The sequence below is a fragment of the Lepus europaeus genome, chromosome X (genome assembly GCF_033115175.1).
Source record: "Lepus europaeus isolate LE1 chromosome X, mLepTim1.pri, whole genome shotgun sequence".
Lineage (NCBI taxonomy): Eukaryota > Metazoa > Chordata > Mammalia > Lagomorpha > Leporidae > Lepus > Lepus europaeus.
This window is the reverse complement of record NC_084850.1, coordinates 111,325,508-111,338,216: the sequence shown is the minus strand read 5'-3', so window position 1 is coordinate 111,338,216 and position 12,709 is coordinate 111,325,508.

Sequence of the window (12,709 nt, the reverse complement as noted above, 5' to 3'; positions counted from 1 at the left end):
TAAATGACCAGATTTGGCCTCCTTGCGATATTTAGCAAAAAGAAGGACTCTGGATATCTCTCTTATTTTTTATTAGGGCTTCAACATGAATGGAAGGGGGTGTGTAATTCAGTCTATTACACCACCATTATTGCATCATCCCTGATTTGATTATTATTGTTTTTAAAATAAAATGAAAAAGCTTTCCCAACAAAAGTTTACCTCCTTCCTCCACTAGAAGATATTTGTAAGGCTAGTTGGAAGAAAAGTTCGGGAAGTTTGAGAGAGCTAGTATTTGTGCTTTTCATTTTATTTAAGGGATCTTCAGAAGTTCATGAAACATGTGTAGCATGAAAAAAATTGCATGAATTTCAACTTTTTTGCACCAAACTTAATTTTTTAAATTTTATTTTTCTACAAACTTCTAAAAGTACTCTTGTGTATTGGGAGGCAGCAGAGAAGTGAATTGAGAAAATTTTTATTTTTATATTTTATATTTTCAAGATTTATCTATTTGAAAGGTAGAGCATCAGAGAGAAAGGGAAAGACAGACAGGCAGACAGAGATCTTCCATCTGCTGGTTCATTCTCCAAAAGTCCACAATAGCCAGGACTGGTCCAAACCAAACCCAGGAGCCAGTAACTGCATCCAGGTCTCCCACATGGGTGACAGGGGTCCAAACACTTAGGCCATCATCCACTGCCTCCCGAGGAACAGTCAACAGGAAGGTGAATCAAAAGCAGAGTAGTGGGTACCTGAACTGGCACTCCAATATGGGATGTTGGCATTGCTAGTAGTGGCTTAGCTACCTGTGCCATGCTGGCCCCTGAGAAAAGTGTTTAAACAGTGACTGCTCTATTGGCATTTAATAAACTGTTCTGGGGAAATGCAGAGTTGAGACAGCCAGAGAGCACCACCTTTTGACTCTGGGTTTGCATTGATCATGGTGCCTCTTTGATTTCATTTGTTTTATCAATGATAGTGATTCTGTGCAATTACCTGAGACCCAAGCATTGCTCATTTTGGAGCCATATTGCTAGATATTTCATGAGAGTTGGGGGAATCTATGATTATGTGTGTACCATATCTCATGGACACTTTGCCAATTTTGAAGGACATGTTTCATTTTTAAGTCCAATCTGTACTTTAAAAACTGATCCACACTAAAGGCACTGATATTTACCTAAGTATATAGTTATAAACATATAAGAACTCCAAAAATTCATGGGAAATGCACACTATGAAAAAAACTATCCATGGATTTCAAATATCTTTAAAGCAGTATTCTTTTTAAATTTCTTTATTAATTTTTACTTACTGATAAGTATAAAGTCAGAGAGAGAAAGAGAAAGATCATTCATTCACTGGTTCACTCCCCCAAATGCCTGCAACAACCAGGACTGGGCCAGGCCAGAGCCAGGGGCAGGAAGTCAAGGCAGGTATACCACATGGGTGACAGGGACCCAACTACTTGAGCCATCATCTCTTGCCTCCCAGAGTATGCCTCATCAGGAAGCTGAATTGGAAACAGAGCTGAAACTCGAACTCAGGTGCTGTAATACGCGATTCTGACACCCCAAGTGACATCTTAACCAAATATCCACCCTTCAAATATTTTTGGCATCAAAATAAACCTGACTTTTAATTTCATTTTCTATTAGCTTTTGAAGTACTCAATTTTTTAAAGATTTATTTTATTTATTTGAAAGGCAGAACAACAGAGAGAGAGAGAGAGAGAGAGAGAGAAAGAGAGAGAGTGATCTCTGATTTTCCATATGCTGTTTCACATCCCCAAATGGTTGCAATGACTGTGGCTGAAACCAGGCTGAAGCCAGGAGTCTGAAACTCCATCTGGTCTCCCACATGGTTGGCATGGGCCCAGGTGCTCGGGCCATCCTCCACTGCTTTTTTTTTTTTTTTTTTTTTTTTTTTTTTTTTTTTTTTTAAGATTTATTTAGGGGCCGGCGCCATGGCTCACTTGGTTAATCCTCTGCCTGTGGCGCCGACATCCCATATGGGCACCGGTTCTAGTTCCGGTTGCTCCTCTTCCAGTCCAGCTCTCTGGTGTGGCCCGGGCGTGCAGTGGAGGATGGCCCAAGTGCTTGGGCCCCTGTACCTGCGTGGGAGACCAGGAGGAAGCACCTGGCTCCTGGCTTCGGATCGGCCCAGCGCCGGCCGTAGCGGTCATTTGGAGAGTGAACCAATGGAAGGAAGACCTTTCTCTCTGTCTCTCTCTCTCACTGTCTATAACTCTGTCAAATAAAAAAAAGATTTATTTATTAATTTGAAAGTCAGAGTTACTCATAGAGAGAAGGAGAGGCAGAGAGAGAGAGAGGTCTTCCATCCGCTAGTTCACTCCCCAATTGGCCGCCAACAGCCGGAGCTGCACCAATCCAAAGCCTGGAGCCAGGAGCTTCTTCTGGGTCGCCCACATGAGTGCAGGGGCCCAGGGACTTGGGCCATCTTCTACTGCTTTCCCAGGCCATAGCAGAGAGCTAGATTGGAAGTGGAGCAGCCGGTACCCATATGGGATGCCAGCACTGCAAGGCGGCAGCTTTACCCTCTATGCCATAGCGCCGGTCCCAATCCTCTACCACTTTACCAGGAGCATTAGCAGGGAGCTGGATCCAAAATAAAGCAACAAGGACCCCATACTTCCAACTGTTGCTCCAATATGGGATGCCAAGGTCAGTGTCTCCGGTGGTGGCTTAACCCACTGCGCCACAATGCAGGTCCCTGAAGTACCTTCATATATTTAAATTTCAAAAGCAAATGAAAATTTTAAATTTATTCAAAGTTGTCTTTTTTAAAAAAATCATGTCTTTATTTCCACCAAAATATTTGCTTTTGTTCAAAATTGTTAATCCATTGAGACCTGTGAAGTTTAGTGAGGAAAATAAATGCAGTCCCTTAATTATGTACAAGTCTGGCTTGAGTCTGGATATCTTCACTTCCTTGAACTGAGAAAAGTATTCATACTTTATGCTTCTAGTTTCAGATTTAATGTGTGCAGGTGTCTTCTCACATCAATGAGAAAGCAATACCTTTGTGATTCATTTGAAATCTCACAGACTGAGTTTCTTAGCATTCTTAAACTACTGAGATACTCAGTCTCCAAAAGCATTTCCACCAGTCTCACAGATAACTACAAAATAATAATCTCACTGCATTAAAATAAAATAAATATCATTACATCTGTACTTTTACACATAGTTCATAATTAGCAAACCTTGAAATCACAACACATGGAAACATCTCTTTCTTGATCCACCTCATTTGCAATGTCTGACTTTGCTTATTCTAATGATAACTGCAGTAAAAGGTAGGCACACCAATCTTCTTTTCTGAACTCTAGTAAACTATTGAAATATACTTTAAAACTTTAATTGCATGTAGTTCATAGATCGCAAACAGACTCTGCTTTCTTGCATGTAATCAAGTTCTCCAGGGTGCCGTCTTCCTCCCTTCAATATCTAAATCACTACAATTCAAACCTGAGACTTTCTGAAGGCCTAGTATCTTTCCTTAGTATTTCCAAGGATTTCTAGACTGTTGATCCTGGTTGTCTCTTGCTATTCCTCTGGGTCATCTCTGGACATCTCATCATTAGTACTCCCCCTTGCTGCCTCAGCCCATTCTGATCTACTTCACCCATTGAGCAGTGTCTGCCTTATCCCCCAAGGTAACCATTCATTCAAAGCCTATGCTGTGTTGTGTTTGCAAATCAACTTTACTAGCAATATGCAAACAACACCAAGGGATTACAATATAGGAAAGGGAAAATTGGCAATCACGACTTTGTATCCCTGTTCTCTAAGATCATCACCACGAACATGAAAGCCCCTTATTGGCCACATCTTCTTTAGGGCCAGACATTCTGTCCTAATCTGGAACCTATTCCTCATCTCTGTGAGAGCCACTTCTATCCACCACAGCATTCTCTTTCCACAGTGGTCAGTGAAAGCCTGAAGTCAGGTAACAGTGCAAATGACGCCACCCAAGATCATCTCCCTTCCATTGTACTGTGCAGAGCAATTTAGTTCCTCTCTGAGTCAATCTGTAACCTCTAGATCAAGACATGTCTTTTGATTGCTACAAAGCTTATCAAAGTGTATTCCCTAAAAAAGAGCAGGCTGTACCCCTAACTAATTCTGCTGTCAACAGTCAGAGCAATGTACACACACTGGAGATAGCCTCTAATCTGCCAGATTTAAAAAATTGTTTTAAAACGATTTCAAACATAGAGAGGACACTTGAATGAAGCTAAAAAGAAATCCAGAGTACTCTTGGGCCAGATTTAGCTATCAACTATTAACATTTTGTCACATTTATATTATTCTCTCTTTCTCTCTCTCTGTTTCCCTTCCTCCATCTCTCCCTGTCCTTGCTTCATATTATTTTTTCTGAACCATTTGAGAATAAGTTGCCTACATTTATTCTTAAACATTTCAGTATTTCCAAAGAGAATGGTCATCCCCAGTAACGCGGCAAGTCAGCATCATGTACCTTTTGTGTGATATACTGAGAATGACACAATCACTTTTAGGATGTGCTAAAAATGCATAACCAGAAATTCATAGCCTGAATCTAGTCATGAACAAATATCAGACACAACTTCTGTGAGGGACATCCTGCAAAATAATTTGTCTGTATCCTTCAGAGATGTCAGTGTCATGCAAGAAAATAAAGGCTGAGAAACTGGCCCCGATTAAAGATGACCAGGATACATGACATCTGGATTCCATGCACAGTCTTAGATTGGAATCTGGACAAGAACAGAGAAGCAAACCACAAAAAAGCACATTATTATGGCATTTGGGAAACTATGAACTATGGATTAGATAATAATATTGTATGTTATATTTTCTGAGTTTAGCAATTGTACTATGGTTATGAATGTTAGCAGATTTTTGCATGTGAACACACATTTGCACAAAACAGCTTCAATTTCATACTAGAAGGTAGTCAGACCCTAGTTTTTGTAAGGCTAAACATTAAGTGCTGAAAGAATCAAGGGAGCTAGACCTCAGGGTTGTATGAAATGCTCATGCCTTTCCTCTTGGGAGAACTACCAACAAGCCAGTATTCCTAAGAAAGTCGACACTTGAGACTGTCATCTGGCTAACACTTAAGTAAACATCTTCACAAGGATGTGCTGTGGAAAGCGACCAACTGACGCTGGTGTTGCAGAAAGTGAGAAGAATTCACCAGTCTAGAACACAGAGAGAAGTAAATAGAGTTAGAATTCTTAAAATACACTTCCAGGGAATAGTGGGCAAGCAGATCAGGTATTAGCTGACCATGTAGATTATAATGCTGTAGATTTATATCTGAGGCAGAATGCTACTGGCTTGGGTTTTTTCCATCACTACTGATTTCCTTATTGCTAGGGGTTTTTACTGGGGATTTCCTTACTGCCAGGGACCCAGGTGATCTTCACAGGATGAGCCTCTACCAGCTGCCCAAGAAGGGACTCTGAGAGCTCAAATACATCCTGAAGCAGGGAGAAGTGATATAAGAAATGAAGAGAAAGGGGAAAGGGCTTTCTCCTTCGGGGCCAGCAGAAATACTCAGAAACTGATTGTACAAACCTAACACTTGTTGCTCAAGAGATTTCTTCAGGCTTCTTGGTTTGATTGAGCAGATTCTGAATGCATGTGGCTACTGTAAAGACACTGTAAGCAGCATAAAGAATGAAACTGAAAACCAAGGCCTTTTCTGATCAGTTCTGTGGGAAGAGTAATATTACATGTTGCAAACCAAGAGCAAGATGGCAGAATTCAAGCTCAGGGTCTTGGGACAGCAGTTGAAGTTCATGAAATGATTTTCTTATTTACAATGAAGCCCCTAGCATCACAGAATGCTTCTGGTGGCTCATATAAACATTGGCACATCAGATCGCTAAGACTCAACTCCCAGCTCTGACTTGCAACTCTGGACAAGTTACTTTAGATCCCTGGAACGTAAATCTGTAAAATGGTGTGTCAGTTTTCTATTGCTACAAAAACAAGCTACTAAAAATAGACTGGCTGGAAACAACACAAGTTGACTTTCTTACATTTCTGAAGGTCAGGCATATGGAATCAATTTTGGTGGACTAAAGTCAAGATGCTAGCAGGTCTGCAGTCTATATGAAGGCTCTAGGAGAAGAATCCCTTCCATTGCCTTTTATGGATGCTAGAACTGCATTCCTTGGTTCATGATCCTTTCCTCCATCTTCAAAGTCACCAGCTTAACACTTTCTCTCCTCTATGGCCTCTACGTCCATCCTCACATCTTTGTTCTCTGACTCTGAGCCTCTTCTCTCCCTCTAATGAGGGCCTGTGTAATTACATTGTATTCATTTAGAAAATCCATGATAATCTCCCCATCCTCACATCCTTAATTTAATTATGATTACAATGGCCTTTTAACTGCACGAGGTAACATATTTATAGTTTGCGGGGATTAGTGCCTAGATATCTTTGGCGAACCAGTATTCATCCTGCTAAAAATGGATTTGATAATTTTTTATACCTTAAGGGTAGTAGTGGAAAATAACCAAGTGCATGTGACATGTGGCACATATAAAATACTTTCTAAATGTTAGTTTTTGTTAATAAGACCAAGTTAAGACTGTACAAATAGATTTTTTTTTTCAGAAAAAAAAAAAGCCAATTCACCACAAGAGGCACATTGAAAAGTTTTAAACTAAAATTAATGATTGGAGAGATTTCCATGTTTTCTTCCTTATTCTGATGAATTGGCATATGCAAATTATGTTTAAGATAAAGAGTGAAAGATGTAAATATTTATTACCAGATATTTTCATTTTCTATTAAGAAAAAACATTTGTAAAAATCATGTTCTAATGCCTTTGTCTAGATCAGTATTACTCCTTCATCCCTGAGTTTCTCTTCTTTTGCTTTGTTATTTTCTCCCTCACACAGGAGATAGAATATCTGGAACTTTTTACAGAAAACTTATTCAACTTTCATTAATCTTTTTGTTATGATGTAAATGTGAATTGCATTATCCCATGCTTTAGCAAGAACCTTTCTTGATATAAGCAATAGAAATCTAACTCAAAAAATTTTTAGGACTTAGAATTTTTCCAAAATCAGAAATGATAAATATTTGAGGTGATGGACAGGCTAATCACCTGGATTTGATCATTACACATTAAACACATGTATCAAAATATCATGCCGTATCCCATCAATATTTACAATTATTGCATTTTAATTAAAATCAAACTTTTATTTTTCATTTTTTAATTTTTTAAAAGATTTATTTATTTATTTATTTGAAGGGCAGAGTTGCAGAGAGAGAAAGAGAGAGTGGACTTCCATCTGCTGGTTCACTCCCCAGATGGCCGCAATGGCCGGAGCTGCACTGATCCAAAGCCAGGAGCCAGGAGCTTCTTCCGGGTCTCCCACGTGGGTGCAGGGGCCCAAGGACTTGGGTCATCTTCGACTGCTTTCCCAGGCCACAGCAGAGAGTGGGATTGGACGTGGAGCAGCTGGGACTTGAGCCAGTGCTCATACAGGATAAAGCACTGCAGGTGGCACCTTCCCTGGTATGCAACAGCGCTGACCCCCCAAAATCAAACTTTTTAAAAGTAGGAAGTGGTAGTGGTGAGAATTTACATCTTGTTTAACCAGGTCAGGTACTGTGATATGTCAACCAGATCCAACCTGAAGAAAGAAGGACTTACTCCCCTGCTGTTAGCACCTACAGAGATTGTCTCTGTGATGAGAACAATCTTGCCCAAGGTCACTCCGGGGCATCCCAGACTCAGATCTCCCCACAGGATTGCTGAGATCTTGTATTGTTACAGCATGATCATTTAACTTCTCCTTCCACCCACTCCTGTTTTCTTATCATCGGTTTTTACCTCCAAAAACACTCCCGCATAAATCTCCTGCACACTAATCTCCATTTCATAGTCTGCTTCCCAAGGAAACCCAATCTACAAGGGTAAGTGAGAAGCCAAGTGTCTCAGGCAGATCAGACTGAAGACTTCAAACATTGTCATCATATTCCTCTCCAAACCTCCCCCATCCTGTGCCAGCTACTGGCTCTGATGTTTTTGTGTGTTGACCTAATTATTATGCAGCTTTCCAGAACAGTCATGAAGATGACCTATAGCAGCATCAGGCATGCTTTTTCAGAGAGAAAAGCTCGACTTTCTCTCCTACAGAGTCCCTAACAACCTTCTCTCTGCCACCCCCAGTGAAAGAAATTAATTGGTCTTCTTTGGGTCAATCATTTCATTTCATTAGCCATCCTTAGGCCAGGAATGTGAGGCCACATAATACAGATGCATGTAGCACAGGAGCATACAGTACTAGGAGAAACAGGATCCCAGCAGAGAGAGAAGGAATGGAAATCCATTTTCCCTAGCACCTGGAACAAAAACTCATTGGAAATCTCAGTGTAGTTACACATTTCTCTTTGTTCAGCGAATTCATGCATCCTTCTTTGAATGATTAGGAACCTAATTTTCCATTAGTCTTATCAAAAGGAATCATACTCAGGATGCAAAGTCACGGAGTTTCCTGGAGACTTAGGTCTGCTTCTATTCCACCCCACCCCCCACTCTGTGAGGTGTGTATAGGATTTTTTTTTTTTAAATAATTTTAAGGCCGGCGCCACGGCTCAATAGGCTAATCCTCTGCCTGCGGCGCCAGCACCCCGGGTTCTAGTCCCGGTTGGGGCGCCGGATTCTGTCCCGGTTGCTCCTCTTCCAGTCCAGCTCTCTGCTGTGGCCCGGGAGTGCAGTGGGGGATGGCCCAAGTGCTTGGGCCCTGCACCCGCATGGGAGACCAGGAGGAAGCACCTGGCTCCTGGCTTCGGATCAGTGTAGTGTGCCGGCAGCAGCGGCCATTGGGGGGGGTGAAGCAACGGCAAAAGGAAGACCTTTCTCTCTGTCTCTCTCTCTCACTGTCCACTCTGCCTGTCAAAAAAATTATAGAAAATAATTTTGACTAATATAACAGATTTCATGTATTTCATAGTTATAATTGTAAGAAGATAACCATACCTCCCGTCCTTATTCCCTCCCTCCCACAATTCCCTCTCCATCCTTCATTTCTTTTTTCCTTTAATTTTTGTAATAACATAATTTCAATTTATTTTATAATCATAAGCTTAATGCACTCCTAACCACAACGTTCAACAACTAAAAAGTAGAAAGAGCACTGTTCCACAGGAATATAGACAACAGCTAAAAATAATAATCAAATCAGAAGATGTCAGTTTCACCCTTATACTTTTTTGTGCTCTGTATTAACTACCACATATCAGAGAAAACACATGACAGTTGTCTTTTTGGGACTGGCTTATTTCACTAGGCATAATAGTCCCCAGTTGCATTCATGGTGTTGCAAAAGACAGCATTTATTTTTTTTTATGGCTGAGTGGTATTCCAGTGTGTGTGTGTGTGTGTATCACATTTTTTTTTTTTTATCCAGACATCAGTTAATGGACATCTGGCTTGATTCCATATCTTTGCTATTGTGGATTGAGCTGCAATAAATATCGGGTACAAATAATTTTCATATGCTGATTTCATTTTGTTTGGGTAAATTGCCAGGAGTGGGATGATTGGGTCATATGGTATATCTATTTTCAGATTTCTGAGTATCTCCATACTGTCTTCCATAATGGTTGTACTAGTTTACATTTCCAGCAACAGTGTATTAGGGTACCTTAAGCCTGAGGCTGTTGGCCATTACTGACTACTAGAGGTGATAAGTACATCTTTAGCACAGTATCTAACTTGAGGCTACCAGATTGGAAGCTGAAGTGGCTGGGAGAAAATAAAATGCTGGTCAATGCACGGAGATTCAGTTTTCTACATTTTCTGTGTCTAGTCAATGGCTGTCACTCACTATTTATTACTCCTTTATCAATGTTCCTGTCTGTCTTTTAAAAACTGTGTACATTACATTTTATTTAAACAGTGTTCTCAAAAGGGAAGTTACTTTGCATAAAATATTTTAACTCTCTTTGCAACTGATCTCTCTTCCTCCAACTGTGAAGCTAGTTGGGGTTCTTCAGGCTCTCAACAAATCACTACTTACAATGCTGTAATTATTTTTATAAAAGGAGAAAAAATAAATTAGGAGAGTGGTTGATTACATATGGAAAATATCCTTTTAAATGTTTTCTTCCTAAACTGAGGAAGGAGGGGAAAAGAGTGCTTAAATGTTTAAGAAATAGGGTTCTGTGAAACAGGAAACTTTACTCCCTGATACATGAGTATTCATGGACGCCTTCTCATTAACTTCACAACAAAGCATAGGCTTCAGGAGGTATATGAGAATGGGGAAAGACTTGAGAACTTAGATAGGGCAAGGGAAGATGAACCATTAGGCAAAGAAAGGGAAATGGGGAAAGAGATACAGAGAAGGCTTCTGAGAGTTTGATGGAGCAGCATGCACCCCTAAGGAGGTGTTTAAGAGTGAGAGCGCGAGAGAGGAAGAAGACATTAAAGGTGTCATTCCTTTTTTGGGCATATATGCCTCATTTCTTTAATTCTGTGAGAAAAATGAATATAGACCTGAGTTACTTTGTGTATCAAAGTCCAGTCTGAAAACAGAAAAGCCAAAATTTCTGTATTTCAACAGAGGACATTTCACACCAGCAAACCGTTACATACTGGAGAATTTCAACAGGAGGTATAGACACAACATAAAGATGAACAACTACAGGAAGTGATTGCTACCCCCAGCATTAGAGAAAATGAGAAGGAGATAGTGTAACTGCAGATTGGAAGGCAAGATCATCTGGCGGGATCTAGAACTATAGTGGTGCTAGCCGGCAAAGGCTTATGCCACATAGGAAGGGACTGACTGGTGGAAGCTGGAGTCCCAGTGGAAATGCAGCCACTTCAGGGATGCCACTTGAAGCGAAAAGCTAGGGGAAAAAGCACTCTGGCTTCTGCCTTGATCTCCATCCTCCAGTTAACCTAAACATACAGGAAGCCAGACAGCCAAATACCCTTGCAGATCTAATTCCCTCTGAAACACAGAAGAACGAGGAAAGGGTGGAAATAGATCCAAGAACAAAGAGACAAATAACTGAAATGTGTTTGGCTTTCAACTACTGTGTCTCTTCGAACTCATCTCTGTGTGGAATGGAACCATGAGACCAACTTCTCTTTTTTATTTTAAATCATTTTTAAAAGATTTTTTTATTTATTCATTTGACATACAGAGCTACAGAGAGAGAGAGGGAGAGACAGAGAGAGAGAGAGAGAGATCCATCCATCCAATGGTTTATCCCCCCCCCTCCCCCAAATGACCACAATAGCCAGAGTTGAGCTGATCTGAAGCCAGGAACCAGGAGCTTCCTCCAGGTCTCCCACGTTGGGGCAGGGGCCCAAGCACTAAGCCATCCTCCACTGCCCTCCCAGGCCACAAGCAGAGAGCTGAGACCAACTTCTCTTTATGTAGGATATACATGATCCAAAAGCCATGCAGAAGGTCAAAGGTAAGTAAATTTCATTGAACAGTAAGTGAAAGACAATGAATCTTTACTATTTATCATAATTCCAGAGCCTGTCCCAAGTAGTTCATAGAGAGCAACCAAAAGAGTTCATGCTTTTCCTCTTTTTTCTTCTTTCTTTCCCTTTCACTTCTCCTATTTCTTTTCTTTTTCTTGACTCCCTGTTACTGGTAGCTTCTGTATGACCATGATTGTGCAAGTTTTCAACTTGATCTCATAGTGTAATTACTAAACTACCCTCCTTCTTGTCATATCTTGAAGACTGAATAGCAGCTGGGGGAAATGCTGCATCTAGCTTTCTTTCCATCTGCCATATCAAAGTACCTTCATTCTGACTACGTTTATACAGTTAGCATAGAGGATGCTGTATCTCCCTAGGAACATGATTGCTGTCTGGAATGCTGATATGGTTGTTACATTGTCATTTCCTATAGTTGATGTGAAGTGATGTTGGGTGAGATTGGAACAGTCAATCTTTTGTTCTGGTATCATAGTTAAAAGTACACTTTGATGTTACATTGCTTGGAATTTAAATACTTTCTCCAGTACTCCCTGGTTGTGTGCCTGGGACCAAGTAACTTAACTTCTGTGGGTCTCAGTGTCCTCATCTGTAAAGTAATTTTTTTAAAGATATATTTTTATTTATTTGAAAGAGTTACAGAGAGAGAGGTAGAGACAGAAAGAGAGGTCTTCCATCCGTTGGTTCACTCCCCAGATGGCCGCAACAGCCGGAGCTGCGCTGATCCGAAGCCAGGAGCTTCTTCCAGGTCTCCCATGTGGGTACAGGGGTCCAAGGACTTGGGCCAGCTTCTACTGCAATCCCAGGCCATAAAAGAGAACTGGATCAGAAAAGGAGCAGCCGGGACTAGAACCAGTGCCCATATGGGATGCTGGCGCTTCAGGCCAGGGTTTTAACCCACTGCACCACAGCGCCGGCCCCTAAAGTAATTTTAATAATAGAGCTTTCTGTGTAAGAGTTAAGCCATACGAATCAAATGAAGTGATGTGTGGATGTGTGAGTATGTAGTGTCTGTATGTGAATACAGACATATATCTATATATGTATGCTCAACTCACATACGCATATGTGTATATATGCATACATAGACATATATATATATAGCATATACAATTGGTACATAATAAGCATCCTATAAATACTAACCATTGCTATTGTTGCTTTTCTCAACAACTTTGTAAATGCTACTCTAGCCTCTCAAAAGATATTCTTGTTTAA